General features: G+C 35.9%; 1 long non-coding RNA gene across 1 annotated transcript; it reads right to left on the bottom strand.

Annotated features, from left to right (window-relative positions):
* Positions 1-3,979: 3,979 nt before the first annotated feature.
* On the bottom strand, positions 3,980-6,525 carry LOC116402830. Its single transcript, XR_004215483.1, has 5 exons — positions 6,382-6,525; positions 5,141-5,205; positions 4,976-5,048; positions 4,686-4,790; positions 3,980-4,034 (listed from the first exon to the last, which is right to left on the bottom strand). It is a non-coding gene; the product is annotated as an uncharacterized LOC116402830 (long non-coding RNA).
* Positions 6,526-7,044: the final 519 nt, after the last annotated feature.

Here is a 7,044-nt window from a genome sequence, read left to right as displayed (position 1 = left end):
TCGGATCGTAGTCAAGATGCCAGGTCCATCGATTACAAAATTCATTTTCGAATCGAGGGACTAGGGTTAGGGTGTACATGAGTCAGGTTGGACCGGGTTGGAGATAATATTTTGAATCTATAATATCTCTGTCTTTATCCGGACCACAAACTATAAGTGATCCATATGGACCAGTTGCAATTTCCTGTCTATTTTGCTTCTAAATCTCACTTTTTCTCATCTTGATATTTAACGATAATTGTAGAATTTGACTGACTTTTCATGAAAAGTTACTTCTTTCCCTATGTCAAAACCTAGCATTTTCTGGGATAAATCATATCGGTTCCATGTGCTCAAGTTAACAAAAATTAAACACTATCAGTTCCATGTGCAAGGATAAACCCAACCCAACTCGTAATTTTCGAGTTGGGTTAGGTTGGGTCACTTTCGAGTTGGGTTAGGTTGGGTCACTGGGTTGCCTTTGTTTTTTTTTTTTTTACATAATTTAACTTTTTTTTCATTCTTTAATTCCTTTTCCACTAAAAGTTACATAAATTACCTAAAAAGTACAATAAAACAAGCAACAAGAATTCTAGTTAAAATAATCCAAGTGTTTGCCTTCAAATACATGAAACTTGAGTTCATGTAAAATCTATGGTCTATGTTCAAATTTTGTTTCTAGGTAAAGCTTAAGTCTACATTCAAATTCATAAAATATAATAATAATAATTTTTAATAATGGGTTTTAAAAATTATAACACAGCGACAAAATATTTTCACTATATAAAACAATTTTGAAAATGAAAAAAACTCTCAAACTTACAATGAAAAATACCAAAACTGTCACCCTCAAAACGCGATTAATTTGACAATCGCGCATGTTATATATTGGGAACAAGTTTTGTACCAAGCAAGATCATTTAGATTTAGATTTGAGTAGCCAATCTAAACAATTTTTTTTCAAGATTCCTTTTATACATGATCATTTCGATTTGGTTATTCTTTGCTACACGATCGTTTAGATTTGAGTAGTCATATCTAAACGATTTTCTTCAAGATTTCTTGATACACGATCGTTTATATTTGGTACATGATCATTTAAATGTAGCACACAATCGTTTTGATTTGGTGCACGATTGTTTAGATTTGGCTATCCAAATTTAAATGATTTTTTTTGAAGATTTTTTGGTACATGATCGTTTAGATTTGGGTACTCAAATCTAAATAATCGTGTATAAAAAAATCTTGAAAAAAAATCGTTTAGATATGGCTCCTCAAATCTAAACAATCGTGTAGCAAAAAATAACCAAATATAAACGACGCCAATCCCAACAATTTTCTTAAAGATCTTTATATATGGTATACGATATTGAACAACCAAATAACAGTTTGAAAAAAATAAAAGAAAAGTTGCAGATGAATAAGAGAAAAGACGATGGAAAGGAAAAGAAAAATTGCAAAAGAAAGAAGAGGGAAAGGAATGACAAAACTTGAATATTTTTTATAAAATGACCATCTTTATGGACTTTTTGATTTTGTTACGTATGCCATAAATTTTTTATTGTTTTGTTATATTTTTTAAAATTTTCTTAATAATAATAATAATAATAATAAAACTAAGTTGGATCGTGTTGACCAGGTTACTAAGTCATATAACCCAAGAATCGACCAAAAATATATATATATATATATATATATATTTTTTTTTATTCTGCAACCAAACCCAACTCAAAATATATGTAACCTAACCATAGATTTATGGTTTGGGTTGGTTAATCTGAATTGGTCAGGTCACTGAATTTTTTTAACAATCTTAACTGGGGCATTACATTCTCTCCCCATTCTTAATGAAGTTGTTAGTGAATAGTTGGCATTGGGTTTGTTGGTTTTTTCATTCAAAGAGTATATTTTTTAAAATAATAGAGTACAAAATTAAATGTAATGAGTTTTTGTCGTTTTTTTGTAACAAACGATCTGAAACCGGGGATCTCGCGGCGCATTTTACTTGACCTAAGCGGCTAGCCTTGCTCCCTCTTTTTTTTCTCTCTACCTCTCTAGGCGGGATCGGGTTTTGCTTAGGCAAGAAAAGCGGAGAGGATCCCCACGAAAATTCTGAAACCGGGGGATCTCGGCGCGCATTTTACTTGACCTAAGCGCTGGCCTTGCTCCCTCTTTTTTTTCTCTCTACCTCTCTAGGCGGGATCGGGTTTTGCTTAGGCAAGAAAAGCGGAGAGGATCCCCACGAAAATTCTGAAACCGGGGGATCTCGGCGCGCGTTTTACTTGACCTAAGCGGCTGGCTTGGCTCCCTCTTTTTTTTCTCTCTACCTCTCTAGGCGGGATCGGGTTTTGCTTAGGCAAGAAAAGCGGAGAGGATCCCCACGAAAATTCTGAAACCGGGGGATCTCGGCGCGCATTTTACTTGACCTAAGCGGCTGGCTTGGCGCCCTCTTTTTTTTCTCTCTACCTCTCTAGGCGGGATCGGGTTTTGCTTAGGCAAGAAAAGCGGAGAGGATCCCACGAAAATTCTAAAACCGGGGGATCTCGGCGCGCATTTTACTTGACCTAAGCGGCTGGCTTGGCTCCCTCTTTTTTTTCTCTCTACCTCTCTAGGCAGGATCGGGTTTTGCTTAGGCAAGAAAAGCGGAGAGGATCCCCACGAAAATTCTGAAACTGGCGATCTCGGCGCGCATTTTACTTGACCTAAGCGACTGGCTTGGCTCTCTCTTTTTTTTCTCTCTACCTCTCTAGGCGGGATGGGTTTTGCTTAGGCAAGAAAAGCGGAGAGGATCCCCACGAAAATTCTGAAACCGGGGATCTCGGCGCGCATTTTACTTGACCTAAGCGGCTGGCTTGGCTCCCTCTTTTTTTTCTCTCTACCTCTCTAGGCGGGATGGGTTTTGCTTAGGCAAGAAAAGCGGAGAGGATCCCCACGAAAATTCTGAAACCGGGGATCTCGGCGCGCATTTTACTTGACCTAAGCGGCTGGCCTTGCTCCCTCTTTTTTTTCTCTCTACCTCTCTAGGCGGGATCGGGTTTTGATTAGGCAAGAAAAGCGGAGAGGATCCCCACGAAAATTCTGAAACCGGGGATCTCGGCGCGCATTTTACTTGACCTAAGCGGCTGGCTTGGCTCCCTCTTTTTTTTCTCTCTACCTCTCTAGGCGGGATCGGGTTTTGCTTAGGCAAGAAAAGCGGAGAGGATCCCCACGAAAATTCTGAAACCGGGGGATCTCGGCGCGCGTTTTACTTGACCTAAGCGGCTGGCTTGGCTCCTCTTTTTTTCTCGCTCCCTCTCACAGGCTGCCATGTTGGGTGAAAAACTCTAAGGACCTACTAGGCAGGGTGGGTTTTGCAACCCTTAGCAGCTTGGTCGTATTGTTTTGTTTTTATCGGCTGTTATGTTGGGTGAAGAACTCTAAGATCTTGCCGACTTTGCTTTCTACCTGACCTAACAATCATATTTTGCTTTCAAACAATCTTATACAAATGTTTATGGCCAAAAGAGGGATTTAAAATTAATATAAAAAAGGCATTAGAATATGGCAAAAAAGGGGATTAAAAGTGAGATAAAAAAGACAACCGCACATATTATTATGTACATAATTCACAATATTCAGAAAATGAACCAAGTGTTCTACTCATTTCTAAGCTATCAATATATGCATTTTCAACATATGTAACATATTCAAATAAAAATACAATCACAAATCCGAGCTCCGTTCTCATGGGTTAGGCATACATGCTTTTTTATGCTAAAAATCGAAGTAGACATGGTACTTATTCTAAGCATAGAGCATTGCAAAAGTTTCTAAATTTTGACATTTTTAGCAAAATTTGCAAAATGAAAATTTCCCAAAGGACATGGAATGTGCAAGGCTACAACCACCCCCACTTAAAAATTTGCATTGTCCTCAAAGCATTTTAAGCAAGATTCTACGGATGGAAAGAAAAAAAGAAAAAGGAGAACAGAAGACCTCCCCTTGTAACCTAGTTTCTTCATGGAAGCTTGCTTGCAAAGATCCCAAGTTTGGTTATATTTCATTTTCCTTTATTCCTACAAAAAGAAAACAAGAATTTCCATCGAATTTTATTAAAAAGGTTAAACTAAAAATTTTAGTAAAATGTGCAGAATTGTTTAAGCTCGGTTGCATTTTCTAAGCATCACTTGAATTATTAAAACGACCTAACAAATATTCAATACAAGTTCGTAATTCATAACCTACCAAAAAGTTCAAAAAGATTGTTGTAGGTGTTCCACCAAACCTTTTGTAAATTACATACATCAATAAACTTACTTCTTATGGGGGGGGAAGAAACTATGTTTTAGGGACAGATGGCTCTAAAGCACACAAACACTCTCCATCTCACTCTCTATCTGCCCTGTATCTAATTTAATCCAGCATTCATTTGGGGTATTGTAGGTTCATATTAAAAAATAGTCATTCATGTCGTGATGCAAAGGCCCTTTTTATGTATCTAGAACTAAAATCACGAAAATCATCGTGGACATGCAGCACAACAAACTGAATATCCATGGGAAGCCTTTGCTAACAAAATGGTTGACAATAATTACTCAGACAAGAGAGGATGACTATAATTAATTAACAGAAGTACAAATCAATATAGGTGCACAACCACCAAGCCCCAACAAAAGGAACAATAAACTTCAATAACAAAAGAAAGGTAGTATCAAGACTATCCTTACCTTGTTATCGAAGAAGATACCTTGGCTCTAGTAAGCCCGATGCTCTGCCTTACAACATTCAATTACCTCAGTACTGTAGTGTTTCTTCAAAGTTTGGGAATCTACCTAAAACATAAAAATATATATTACAACTTGAAAACCTCCATGTCAGAAACTTTACTTTAATTATCAAACCAGATGCTATGCAAGAATTAGTTAGCAGAAACACAACATAAATAGTAATGATATTCTTTGGGGAGGGGATAAAAGCATCTTTCATCTTAGAAATAAGCTTAGCAGTTAGCACTAACCTTTATATAAGAAGTTAACACCGGTTTGATTACTTCATAAACTTCAGCTACGAAATCTGGTAAAGAGAAAGACCTAATCCATAATGTTAAAGAGGAAAAGACCAAGTCAGATTCTTTTATTCAAACAGGTTAGTATCACATCTCCAAAGGAAAAAACTTACGGACCTCTACGACGAATTTCCTTGAATGATGTAGCAGCACCTTGTTCTTGAAACACAGTTTCATTTATGCTGTGAAAAATAAGATTGATAAATAAAACTTTCGGCTACAATTAGCCACATAAACATAAAGTTGTGACAGGAAAACAAAAGCTAACAGATAATTAACTATACAGTTTGTAGGCAAAATACCAAATAGCCCATAATCAAGATCACAACTGAAGCAAACAATAATGTGTAGTTTATCATTTCCAACCAAATAAGGTCAAATGGCCAAATAATATGTCCTTTCACATAAATATTTACTCCTGAATTTTTAAGAAATAATGTTATCGCTTCTCTCCACGTTTCACAAAAGTTCTTTTACATATTCCTATTGAAGAATCTCATTTGAGCATTTTATGGTCAATTTGACTTGAAAGAAACGGCAGAACTTTCAATAAGAAAGAAGCAAGATGCCCAGTTTTTTTTAACTGCTGTTTTTCTCTTCTTTTTTTTTCTTTAACTTGCTGTAAATTGGAGATGTTTTCCATAACTACTGTGGCTTATAATATGTCCTTTCACATAAATATTTACTACTCCTGAATTTTTTGAAGGATAATGTTATCGCTTCTCTCCCACGTTTCACAAAAATTCTTTTACATATTATATTTTTTTTTACATATTCCTATTGAAAAATCTCATTTGAGCATTTTATGGTCAATTTGACTTGAAAGAAACGGCAGAACTTTCAATAAGAAAGAAGCAAGATGCCCAGTTTTTTTTAACTGCTGTTTTTCTCTTCTTTTTTTTTCTTTAACTTGCTGTAAATTGGAGATTTTTTCCATAACTACTGTGGCTTATGTAATTTACCTTCTCCCTAAATGCAACCATAAAATCAAACAAACTAGATGAATAAATTTACACCACAGAAATCCATCCTATGAAGACTACAGCGGAGAAAGATGCGATAAGGATAAAGCATAGGAAGAGCAAATACCCCATGGGAAGTAAACTGATAAAAAACTTTGTCTTGAGAGTAATATATCCCGAACCAATTTTCTGCCAGCCATTAAGATTTACCCACTGCAACTCTGCACACAAATATTTTCTTATAAACAATAATTAACACAATCTAATTGGTATCTTATGGATATAAAAGACAGCATGGATCCATATTGGAAGGATTTCAAATTAGTCTACGAACAAAGAATTTGGAAGGATTTGTGATCAACTAAGGAGCTCTCGACTTTCTCCGCTGGAATTTACCTTCCTTGGGTACTTATCGACCAGAGACTGGAAGTAGTTGTGCTCTTCGTCCATAGTAGTCATCCAACCAGCAAGGGAAAGACCACGACGTGCAGTGGAATAGGAAAAAGAGCGTTGAGCACAGCTTTCGTGTCACCAGCAATCGTTTTTTTTCCTTTATTGGTAGACCGAAAAGGCTTTGTCAAGCAGGCAGGCACGATTGTCACTCGATCGACAGTTGAGAAATCCGGCGCTGTTAGGGTAGGAGAAGAAGATGGCCGTGAATCGGCGATTTTGAGGAAGACGAAGAAGATGAGAGAAGGGGAGAGGACGAGAAAGCAGAGAGAGAGATAGCCGTTAGAGAAGAAGTAGGGGAAGAAATTTGAAACGTGAGTGAGAGAGAAGGGGAGATGAGGGATTAAAATATATTTGAATTATTTGTGATAAAACCCATTTAAAATCCAAAACAATTTCTTTATAACTAAAACAAATATTTTGTTTTTAAAATTTAGACTAAAAAATCAAATTTTACTGCAAAAATTGAGATAAAATTTTCAGTAACGATAAAGCAAAAAATATATATTTTGTTTTTCAAATAATTATAATCCAAAATTTTCAAGAAATGTGAAATTTATTTAATAAGATAAAAAAATTGTGAACATTAGTTTCCAACTTTGGCAATGG

This window comes from Cucumis sativus, chromosome 3 (genome assembly GCF_000004075.3).
Source record: "Cucumis sativus cultivar 9930 chromosome 3, Cucumber_9930_V3, whole genome shotgun sequence".
In the NCBI taxonomy this organism is placed as follows: Eukaryota; Viridiplantae; Streptophyta; class Magnoliopsida; order Cucurbitales; family Cucurbitaceae; genus Cucumis; species Cucumis sativus.
The sequence above is the reverse complement of the archived record's forward strand: the minus strand, read 5'-3'. Positions and strand labels throughout refer to the sequence as shown.